The sequence below is a fragment of the Plecotus auritus genome (genome assembly GCF_963455305.1).
Source record: "Plecotus auritus genome assembly, chromosome: 1".
In the NCBI taxonomy this organism is placed as follows: Eukaryota; Metazoa; Chordata; class Mammalia; order Chiroptera; family Vespertilionidae; genus Plecotus; species Plecotus auritus.
Window position 1 is genome coordinate 109,426,258 of NC_137770.1, and position 12,705 is coordinate 109,438,962.

Consider the following 12,705-nt stretch of genomic DNA (forward strand, 5'->3'; position numbering starts at 1 on the left):
CCCCTGCCAGCCTGATTGCCCTCAACTGCCCTCCCCCCCTTGCTGGCCTGCTTGCCCCCAACTGTCCCTGCTGCTGGCCTGCTTGCCCCCAACTGCCCCCCCTGCCAGCCTGCTCGCCCTCAACTGCCTCCCCTGCCGGCCTGATCACCCCCAACTGCCCCCTCCTTCTGGCCTACTCGCCCCCAACCGACAACCCATGCTGGCCTGCTAGCCCACAACTGCCCCCCCTGCCAGTCTCCTTTCCCCCAACTGCCCCCCTGCCAGCCTGCTTTTCCCCAGTTGTCCCCCCCCTCCCACTGGCCTGACCCCCCGCTGGCCTGCTCACCCCAACTGCCCCTCCCCTGCAGGCCTGCTCGTCCCCAACTGGCACCCCCTGATGGCCTGGTCATCCCTAACTGCCTCTGCCTCGACCCCACCACTATGGCTTTGTCTGGAAGGTCTTCCAGGAGGTCTCCCAGTCTAATTAGCATATCACCCTTTTATTAGTATAGATATAAAGCTCTCGCTGGTGCCAATTGCATGTGTGTGTTTCAATCTGTCATTGTCGATTATGAATTTGGTTGACACTTCTATTATGGAGAAAGGGTGAATATGATGTTAAAATATTTCTTCTAATTAATTTCCTTTCAATGTGCATGAATTAGTGCACCAGGCCTCTAGTATAAATATAAACCTAAAATAGCAGAACACTCAAAAATCTTTTATTTTAGTTATTTAATCCACCTTAATTAATTAGAAGGAAATTTTCTGTCTCTCAACATCTTGAATGTGGGATTTTTCTTACTACAATACAGGGGGACAGACAGGTGATTCTTGGGGGTGGAGATGGATGGGTTACAGCAGGGGTCCTCAAACTATGGCCCATGGGCCACATGCGGCCTGCTGAGGACATTTATCTGGCCCGCCAGGTGCTGCTGCCTGTCCTGCTTAGCAGCCGACTCATCCCGGGCCCACAGTGCGCATAGGAATTTGTTCATAGTTTTTTTTTTTGAACTATAGTCTGGCCCTCCAACAGTCTGAGGGACAGTGAACTGGCCCCCTGTTTAAAAAGTTTGAGGACCCCTGGGTTACAGTGTCTGATTTTAGAAGTCACTGTCCTCAAAGGCAAGCACCTGTAGTGAGCTTCCACTTGGAATAGTTGTCTTCCTTTGGTTTAGAAGATGATGCAAATCATTTTAGATCAACAAATGTTTCTTGATCTCCTGGTAAATATCAGGGTAGTCATTAGGGCTGTAAAGATTAATCAATCTCAGATCCTGCCTTAAAGGGTCTTCAGCCTCAGAAAGAGGAACAGAAGTCCTAACTCTGAAAATGTGTCTGATATTTTTGAATTATTTCCCACTGATGAGTTAATTTGGCTTAGAAATATGGTGATGAGAAAAATAATAGTGACTTAAGAATCTGGTTCTAGTGGTTCTTTACTTACAGGAGGTAACAAAATAGGTTTTGAGGTTGGAGAAGGAAGCAGAGGTGAGGTGTTGCCTGGTAAATGGAAGGCACTGTATGAGGGGAACTGTAAAGATGGCTGAACCCAGGCACCTGAGGCCCAGGAGAATAGTTCTGGGTGGTCTTTTCATGGTATTAGATTAATTTTGGGCCATTTAGCTCATGACAATGTGCAGTTTGAGCATCTGAAAAGAATTTTATTAAGACCAGTAGAAAATCCAGCCATGTATAAAAGATTGTGTTGAGTACACATTGAGAGTGAAATCCAAACATATATCACAAAGGAAAACAGAGCAGACTTCTGTCATCAACAGAGCAAAGGGAGTGGCTGAATTCCCCCAGGTTTTGCTTTACTGAAGCACAAGATGCTATAACAACTTAACCCATTCGTATTCTTATCATATGTGAACTCTGTGTTAGTGAGAACACTGAAATATGAAAAGATTACTGGGCCCCTCTTCTCTCACCCCCTTCTACATCAGGGAGGGCAACATTCATGGAGAGCAGTATTCTGTGTGAGGCGAGTACTTGTAACTTGTTACTTGTTACTAGAGGTTGACAAGGTATAAAGGCCTGCCCTGCCTTGGAAGAGCTTACTGTCCATATCCCTATAATGGTAACCAAGTAAGAATTTGAAAGTGAAATATCCTTCATAGTTTACTATTAGTACTGCAAGAATTGAAGGCAAAGGGCTTACATAGCCTTTTTTGAAGAAATGGGGCTTGGATAGGATTTTGAAAAGACAAACCAGAATTTATTGTGTTGGTAACTAAGAGAACCCCATATACCTCTTTTTGTGTGTGATTTGTACACTAGTTCCTTATTTTTGAGGTAGCACATAACCATGGAAAGAGCCCAGACTTCCAAAGCTACAAAGTTTAAAGAATGGAGATGTTCATGACTTTCTCATGTTAATCAATCAGGGTCAACTTGTAGCTCACTCCTTGAAGTCCATGAGGGACCCACATTCCTTTCATCTTGTTCTTCAGTCATCTCCTAAAGCAGGGATCTGAAAATTATGGCCCCCAGGTTGGCTCTGTGAGTTAGTATTATTGGAGTATAGCCCTGTCAATTTGTTAACATGCAGTCTATAGCTGCTTTCATGGGTAGAGTTGAGTAGTTGCAGCCATAGCCAAAGAACCAAAAGGTGAAAAATATTTACTATTAGGGTGGGTCTTTAAGAAAAAATGTGCCAATCCCAGCTCTGGGCCATTGTCCTCATTAGTGGTAGAGGCTGGGTTATAGCCGTGTTCCAGCTCATTAAAAAAGGAAGGAAAAGAACTTGAGGGCAACAATTTCCTTTTAAAATGGAAGTTGTACATGTCACTTCAACTCATGTTCCAGTGTGGAACTTGATCACATGTTTGTATCTAACTGCAAGGGCGGCTGAGTTGCGTAGTCTTCAGTTGGGTAGTCATATGCTCAACTTAAACCACATTATTTTGGAATAAGAGGTTAATAAATTTTCATGGAAAACCAACAATGTCTGTCACATTAATATTCAGTCTGAATTTCCTGTCTTTTCTTTCCAGGTGTCAAAACTATCCCCCAAAATCCCTAGTTCTTGTTCCTCCACTGCACTGTCCTTTAGCTTCTGCCTCTGGCTATCCAGAGCTTCTCTATTTTTATTTATTACTAGAGGTCCAGTGCATGAAATTTGTGCATTAGTAGGGTCCCTAGCAGCTGCTGGCTGCTGGCCAGGGCCTCCCTCCCTTCCCCTGGCCAGCCCTGCCCCCTGGTCAAACTCCCGAATTGTTGAGGGGACAATTTGCATACTACACTTTTATTATATAGGATCTGTCATGTCACCAGTTCTCATATAATTTTAGACCATCAAATTGGCCTCTTTTAAAACACTCTGTGCTTTACTACAGAGTTTTTCAACTTTGGCAATTGACATTTTGGATGAATAGTTCCTTGTTGTGCACACTATAAGATCTTAAGCAACATGCTATCCTCTACCCAGCAGATGCCATTAGCAAACCCTGTTGAGACAACCCAAAGTCCCTTGAGGGGGTGGATTGCCTTTAGGTGAGAACAATTGATTACCAATTATTTTTTTAAAAAAGAAGCTTAGTCATGTAGCCTAAAGCCACGGCTCTCAACCCTTTGCTTCTCCATGTGTTTAACAATCACCAATCTTTTGGTTCAAGGAAGATTTCTCCTTTATAATGATGACACTTTCTTGATTTTAGAGCAATGCTATTCAACTACATTTAATTTATTCAGTATTGAGCACTTAACAAGTCTCTATCTCTATGTGTAAAGCCTTTTAACTCTGAGGAGCTCTAGCTAATTATCTCCTCCCCCCCACGCCAAGTAATCCCATGAATGCCATGATCCATTGCAGAATATCTGAAATGATCAGATTGGGGCTTGGGTTAGGAGAGACTTCGAGGCAGGGACCAGAAGCCATTTCAATTAGTCATCAGAAAGTGGGGGTGGGAAGAAAGAAACTCACTGAGAAACAATAAATGAGGACTCACTAAGGTTCTTGTTCTCATGGCAAGAAAACACCTAGTCATGTTATTATGTGCTACAAAATATTCCAGACCTCGAACTTCAGAATGCATAAAAGTCACCTGGAAGCTTATTTGGAATTCAAATTTTATACTTTACCTCCAGAGATTCGAGTTCAATTGATCTTGGGGAGTGGACAGAAATGTACATTTTTAATAAGTATTCTAGGAAACTGACACTAATGACCTAAGGACCTCAAATTAAGAAGTGCTGTCTTAGATGAATTTTTCAGAAACCTTTAATATATAATTTCACCAAAAGTGAGTGAGGAATTACATATAATGTTGGTGGTATATTTTGTCACAGCCCAGGTTCTGATTGATGACAAGGGTCAACAAGGGACAAAGTGCAGCTTTGTTAGTTGTGTGACAATACCTGTTATCCTAGCACAGACCTTGGGTAGAAGCTGAATTGAACAAGATGCTTCAGGCTGGAGCTAAAGTATGTCTTTTTTTCTTCCTCCCTTAATCTCTGCCTGTTTTATGTCTTGCCTTTTCCTCCAAAATAAATGAGAGCAGGACCTGGCTACTGTAATATAGGGCAAAGGTTATTGGCTATACACACTGGTGACCTAGAAAAGGGAATGACACAGCAAGAGACCAATCTGATTTGTAAAGATAAAATTTTAACCAAAGGCAACAGATTTTAAGCAGTTAGTGATGAGAAAAAAATTTCTGCCAGTAAAATAAGAGACTAATGAGTTTACTTTAAGCAGAACTGACTAGTTGAGGCCCCTTAGCTTATGGTGAGGCCAGTATTTGGGGCCATTCAGGTTCTCCTTGACACCAGAGAGGAGATGGTCAGGCCTTCCTTCCCAAGTTAGAGGACAATACTTTTTCTCTTATCATCACAGCACCAGAATCAAGAAAATAAAAAATAAAAAAAGCCATACTTTGCAAGGAAACTCATCTTTAGTATAGCAGTCCTGGCCCATCAGTATCAGGTTTTCACCAATGAGATCAATCTCCTGCTCTGAACAATGCAAGTAAGAGGATGGGGAGAGGTCTCAATTGTTGTCAAGGGTTGGATCCTCTGCAGACCAAATCTGAAATGAGGTGCTGGCTCTCCTTGATTGACCTTCCTTGATTCTCTGTCTTCCCTTTGTTTCTCCTATTTTTTTTGTTCCTTCCTCCTTCTCTTCCTGTTTCTTTCTTTTAAAAAATCAAACTCAAATTCTTCATAAAGATCAAACTTAAGACAAAGTCAAGCAAGGTGCATTGTCTATATCTCCCACTTTCCATAGGTTCTAGTAATGCTTCTTCATTTCAACACTTCAACATCTTTCCGATGTAGCACCTGGTACTGAGCTGAGCACATAATAGAATCTTGTTAAAACACCAGGTCACATGCAGAGTTCACAAGTACTCTTCCAAGATGGGTAAAGGTTCCCCAAAGATGAGACATTTGTAATCTGAGGTGAATACTCACTGCATCTTCTCTATCCCATGCTTTAACTTGCCTTGACAACATATCTGCACTCCGAGGATTTTTTTATCTGATTTCCCTGGTTCTGGCATTTGTATAGGGTTGCAATGTTTTGACTGTAATCACATGGCTACCCCCTTAAGCCTCTGGACTGGCTTGATATTTAAATCTCTTGGCTGAGATCTGATATGGTCTTCTTTGGCTACACAGTTAAAATAGGACACTTCTGACTGATTAATATGGAGGTACTGTCTCTCATTAAGACCAGGACTATGTACTGTATTTTTCCATGTGGCATTTTCTGAGCTATCTTTGTTCGTGTTCTCATGGCCAACCCTTCTCTCCTCATGAAATTGGAGCACCATTTTGCCTTTCTTGTAAAATCAACAATGTTCATTTGGTTTGCAAACATTCTTGCCTGACATTTAATAAGCTTGGTTCACACACATAAACCACTTCGGCACTGCTCCATAATCCAAGTCTTAAGCCTCTGCTCCAAGTTTGCCCATTTTGCTGGTTTTCCTCTTAAGGCCTTCTTCTTTTGGCATCTTAAAGAGTTGTTCTTCCTGTTTTCTCCACTGTCTGATCATACACTCAGTGGGAGGAGGTCCAAATTGTCTCTGCAGCTCTATTTCCATGCTCTTTTGCATAGCTGATTACATTCAGTTTGAATTTTGCAGAGTAAGACAATCGTTCACCAGCGATTTATCTTTTTATTTTTTTGACATCTTTATGGGCTCAGAACATTCCTGCACAATCTCTGCCTCCACCTCCAATTATGACATCAGCTGATGTCAGTAACAATAAGGCTGGTGATTGGAGGAAGCCTGTTTGACAAGGTATGGGTAGCTATGCACCTGCACAGCTCCCTCTTCGGCTGACTTTCGTGTATAAAACGCCCCTTGATTTTCAGTCTAATGATTTTAGAAAAAAAAATAGCATCTTATACATGGAAAAATACAGTACTAGTTTGCTAGAGCTGCCATAATAAAGTACCACATAATAAAATACCACAAACTGGGTTGTGGAAATGTATGATCCCATAGTTCTGAAGACCAGATGTCTAACATCAAGGGGTAACAGTGTTGGTTCCTTCTCAGGACTGTAGGGAGAATCTGTTCCATGCTTCTCTCCAATCTTTTGTTGGTTTGCTAGCAATCTTTGGTGTAGATGAACCTTTGATATCTCTATGTGGGTCTATATCCAAATTTCCCCTTTTCACAAGGACACTAGTCAGCTGCATTGGAGACCACTATGTGGTATGATCTCATCTTAACTAATTACATTTGTAATGACCCTATTTCCAAAGAAGGTCACATTCTTAAATGCTAGGGTTTAGGACTTCAACATCTTTATGGGAGGCACAATTCAACACACAAGAGATGGTGACTTTTCTGTTGCTTGTATCTATCAGGCACTTACTAGAACTGAGACTATTGTGAAGCAAGTGAGACACTCATATTTAGAGTTGCACAAAGTAGCTCAACAATCTCAATAAATAGTATTTTAATAATATATATATTAATACCAAAATTAATTAAAAAGTCTGTGATGAATAAACATCAAAATGTTAAACAAAGGCAGCATCTGTTCCACACTTGCCTCCTCCTGATACTCGCTCAGTAGCCACACTGCCTTCCACGGACAGTTGCTGTTCTTTACCCCTGAGTATGATTTCACTAAATTGAGAACACAACTGAAGACACTTTTTAAAAAAAAATTTTGGAATTCAGAAGGCTCTTTTAATATTAGGATTGAACTTTATTAAATTTCTACTTCAATAATTTTCTGCCAAATGCTTTGCACTTCTTTTAAACTATGTGTTAATTAGAATATCTTGATTTCTCAGACTCACTTAAACACTTCCTGGAGGGGGATCTTTTTGCTTCAGTTTGATGTCATTTGGCACTGTAGTCTTTGGTGTTTTTTTTTGTTTTGTTTTGTTTTGATTTTGTTTTCTTTAACTTCCAGACATGGTATACTTCATTGAGCAGTACAGGTCCACGACAACTGTAGGGCCGCTTTCCCTGCTGGCCTTCTCTGGGGTGGACTAGATCTCTCTGGATGCTCATTCCTCCTCAATCTAGGGTAAGGGCAAATCTGGGGCAGGATTGTGAAATAGCGTATTTTCTCCAGGACTTGTCTAACTCACTCATGCAAGTTGAAAACTAGAGAAACCACCTCAATTACTGAAAGAGAAGATTAGCATTGAGCTTTTTTCAGGTGAAGACTAGGTTGAGCTATTTTGCCAAAGTAACAGAGAGAAAGGGGTAACAATACCAGGTAAGTATGTGTTTTGGTAAAAGCAAGACAGACCTTTTGCTGACTACACAGTGTTTGGCTTGCCTTGTCTATGGTGAATTGGGCAGGTGAAGTGGGACATGGCCATTTGTTATCTGGGTTCCTAGTCTCTTCCAGCATCTTTCTGGAACCCTGCTTCTCTTTACATCACCTGTCTAACCCCAACTTTATTCTGAGTTAGCTTTTTATAACACGCCCCCGCCCCACTCCCGCCAGCACACATGTTTACATACCTAAACCAAATTAACTGTCCAGCTACCTAATTTAGTAGCTGGGAATGTTTCTTTAAGCCCTTGATTTCTTTTGTGAACTGTAAGTACTGACCAGGTTGGTTTCCACAGTTATATTGAGGGGAAAGGTGGGTCCTTGCAGTGGATTTCTTTTATTGATGTTACAACCTTTTTTTATATGCCATTCACTAATACCCTAAACTTATAGCTTCTAGGGAAATGACACCTCTCTCAATGAGTTAATGTGAATAAAACAGCATAGTCCTTGGCACCTGATAGAATTTTTTTTTTAAATATATTTTATTGATTTTTTACAGAGAGGAAGGAAGAGTGATAGATAGTCAGAAACATCGATGAGAGAGAAACATCGACCAGCTGCCTCCTGCACACCTCCCACTGGGGATGTGCCCGCAACCAAGTTACATGCCCTTGACCGGAATCGAACCTGGGACCTTTCAGTCCGTAGGCTGATGCTCTATCCACTGAGCCAAACCGGTTTTGGCTGATAGAATTTTAATAAAGAAAATCTAGGACTTATTTTGCTTAAGAACAAGGAAATTTTGCAGAACCAAAATTTGAGCAAATGTGCTGCATTTCAATATCAAGAAGACCAACATCTAGGAGGTGGCACAGAGCATGCAGGACTTGGGCTGGTAATCAGGGTTACTCAGAGCTAATTGCAACTCTGCTAACAGTGGACTAGTTAGCAAGTAACTTAACTTCTCCAGATCTCTGTTTCCTCATGTAAAATGAGAGGACTGGCACAAATGGTGGCCTAGAACACTTCAGGATTTAAGTCTGTGACACTGAGATTGTTCCTGCTCCTGGATGATGGGATAAACTGGGAGAAATTGCTTTCTCTATAAGTCAGCAAATTGGAATGAGAGTGCCTGTGATTCTCTGTAAAGGTTGGTGCTGCTGACGGTCACAATTCTCGTGAACTCAATAAACTGCAGTATTCTGCAAACAGCTGCCTCTCAGGAATGGTGTTTAAGTCATTCCATTGGGAAACCAGAGGACAAGAAATACTTATAAAATGCTCTCAGGAAGACTTAAGCTGATAGAAAAAGAAGCCAAGCTCTGTACAGAATCAAAAGCTATTACACAATGATTTGTGTACATTCTGTCTAAAGTGAGTAGTTTTACTGTTTAGGCCTTCCTTTTCTTTTCCTAAAAGGCCAGGAAAATAGTAAAGAAATAGGTTTCTTCAGAAGTCAAAGAGAAAGATTTCATTTTATTTTGGTTTTATTTTTCTCCAAACATGACCTTCCAACATGCTTTAATGAATCTCAACTTTCTCCTCTTAATAATGGATCCCTTAGCTTCTCAGTCACTGCCATTTACAAGAAAAGACAAAGGAAAAAATTAAACTGCGATGGCAGCATGTCTGTACTTTCCCTTCAGCTACCTGCACACTGTGACCCAATTTGCAAGCTCTTATGAGTTTGCAGGGGATACCCTGATGTTGTCTCTTCCCATTAGTTTCCTTGGAAGCAGTACTGGCTGGGAGAAATCAGCTCAGTAGTACATCTGTGGTTATATTACACAACAGCTGTGGAAAATTATTAAACTAACAGAGAGACAAATGGCTTGGGAGAGAATAAAGTTAGCAACTCTGGAAACCCCAATAATAGGTCATCATGTTGTGTCTTCTCCCTTGATTACTATCCTGGTTCCTAAACGAGAATCCAAATTGCAGCAGACTTTTTACTTTGCTCACCTCCCTTTTGTTAGACTCTTATTTTTATTTTATTAGTGAGATCTCACTTACATTGCCTCATCCTATTCCATTTCTTTTCTCTTTTCTCTGGCCATCAGCCAGAACACACACACACACACACACACACACACACACACACACACACACACACTACTCATGTGCATTCCCTCACACTCACTCTCCAATATCCACACACTCTTCACACTCATGTGTGAACATATGCACACATTCATGAGATTCCCAGTTTAGTACCATCTGTGTCTGGGCTCTGGTGATAAGGCTACTCTCTGAATTTCTTCCCACTTTGGAAATAGCTGGAACTGAGTATGTCCACTCTTCAATGCCGTGAGTTCACATTTGTAAGTGTAACTGGTTTACTAAATGGTATGAATTTGGTGAGAAATACATATGAAGTGGCTTTATTTTTCTCCAAACATGACCTTTCAACATGCTTTGTTGAATCTCCATTTTCTTCTCTTAATAATGGATCTCTTAGCTCCTTAGTTATTGTCAGGTATCCAAACATGCAAACCAGATTAAAACAAGGTGTAGTATCAGATTTAGACTTTATGTCATGATTTAGGGGCTCCCCTTCCCTAAGAGCTGTCCAAGCACCCAGCGTCTGGAGAGAATAGGGGGAGTAGTTCACCTTTTTGTTTCTATTACTCTATGTAGTTGAGATGAAAGGGGAGGGGCGATGAAAGAAAAAGGGCCAACACCTTTATTTTGCTGCTGCTGTTGAAGTTCTCTCTCTTGGCTATTGATGGCTCTGATCAGAGGGCTAACTCTGTAAGGGGTGCAGGTGGGTGCTTTGGGGATGATGTGCTTCCTCCCCAAGCATAGTCTCCTGATGTAGGTTAATGTCTTTTGACTGTACATTCCAGCTCCTACACCCTATGGCATACCCACAGCAAGCAGGCCTCATGGATGTTGTCCTGGGAAGCCTGCTCTAACCTGAATGCATTCTGCAATGTTCATGGGCAGATCACACATTCTGGCCATGCCAAATGATGGGTATGACCTTCACTATCGCTGTCCTCTGGCCATCCTGCTATTCCTCTCTGAAAGGGCAGATTAGCAAGTCTGCTGCATCAGAGGTTATTCAACTAAGGAATATCCACCAGTAATGCTTCTTGCATTTTTATTTTCCCAAGTGAGACTTTTGGAGCCCCCTTGTGCCTGATTTTTAGAGGGAGTATCTGTGAGACTGACTCACATCCTGCCCCTGGCGTGTACGTCCTGAATCAGCCCTGAAGTTGTGAATATAATAGGTTTTACTCCCATGGTTAGTTTGTGTCATATGGCACAGTTGATTTTAAGGGAGATTATTGGGCTGGTCCTGACCTAATCAGCAGAGTGCTTAAAAGGTACTGGGCTTTCCTGGAAAGAGACTCAAAGTGTGAGAGGGATTGGACAACAGCTCCCAGTTCCACATGGCAAGGAATATGGGTGGCCTCTCAGAATAGCTCCCAGCTGACAGCAAGAAAATTGCTGCAAAGAACTGAGTTCTGCCATAACCAGATGAGCTTGGAAGAGAACCCAGAGCCTACACTGTGCCTGCGCTTCTGACCTACAGAGCAGTGAGCTACTGAACGTCTGTAGTTTTAAGCCACTAAGTTTGTGTGATTTGTTACAAAACAATAGGAAACAAATACATTGCCTCTTTACCTGCTAGCAGGGAAGAGGGAGAACATACTCCAGTACTCATCATCTAAGTCAGCAGTCTCAGTTCCGACTGTTATTTTGCAAATACAGAATGGAGGCAGGTGGTGGGTTGATGGCAGCAGGGTCAAATAGCCCTGGAGAAATATCTGGCTGTCACTGGAGTCAGTTCTCTTTAGAATGTAGGGGCATTTAGTACTAATATTTTCGACTTTGGATTTTATCTGCAATTCTCAGACAATAGAAAAAAATCCTGATCAACTCAACATCCTGCTACCTAAGGGAAAAGCAGTGTTTCCAATATCTTTGTCCCTTTGTAACTATTATGTTGAGTAAGTGCAAGTCCAGATTGTAATTATTAAGCAATTTTATTTTTGTCTTCCACTGATCCTTTCTTCTGTGGAGTTAATTAGCCTCTTGACCATGACTTTTATGGTCGCCTTTAGGTAATTAAAGGTCTTCTGATCAGTAATTAGTATGTCTAATTCAAAGTAATGGTCCAAACTTTCAACTTCACTCAAGGTTATAGTTGCACCTCTTTCCCAGCTGTTGTCTGCTAGTTATTTGCGGTGATGGTGGGGAGTCGGGAGGAGAAACTGGATTCTTGGTTTTTCTCCAACTTGTGCTTTGAGCCACCAGTTCCTTTGCCCCACCCGTTCTTACGCCTATGAGGTTAGAGCAGAGAGGAAAAGGAAAGGAACATTCCAGGCTTGACTTTACTACAAGAAAAGACTCTCAATACAGAAGGGTATCCCTAAAGACTCCACAAAGACCTCATGAGAGAGTCATCTGTGAGCTCTGCCAAGCCATGAGAGTGAGAGGCCGGCCCAAGAGAGACGTGGAATGTTTTCTTCCCTCTTGTCTTGCTTTCATTTACTTGACCCTGGCTTCCCAAGCTTTCCCACACTCCTGTCTTACATGCCTAATTTTTTTTCCTCTTCCCCCTCAAGTGTGTCTCTCAACCTCTGCCTTTGACTTTCTCCTCTTGTTTTTCTCTAATCTGGCCATAGTTTATTATTCGTTTTCAGGGCTGCAGCTCTAGCTCCCATGTGATGACTTCCCCATCTGCATGACTAGCCCTCTCCATTCTCTGAGCTCTGATTCTGCATCCCTGATTATCCACTGGGAATCTTAACCTGAAGGTGTATAGTCTCCATGTCTTAGAGTAAAGTCAGACCTCCCTTGCACCTAGTCTACCTTCCTCTGACGTTCTTGTTTTATTAATGGCACCATCCAAACAGGCTACTTGTCATCTGCTGCCGCTCCTTCCTCCTTGCTCTTTGCATCAAATCCATTGCCAAGTCCTTGCATTCTGTTTTCATAATAGCATTTGAATAGGTCTCTTCTCTATCACAGCCGCTTCTTCTCTAGTTCTACCAAGTTGAGGTAATAACTGTTGAC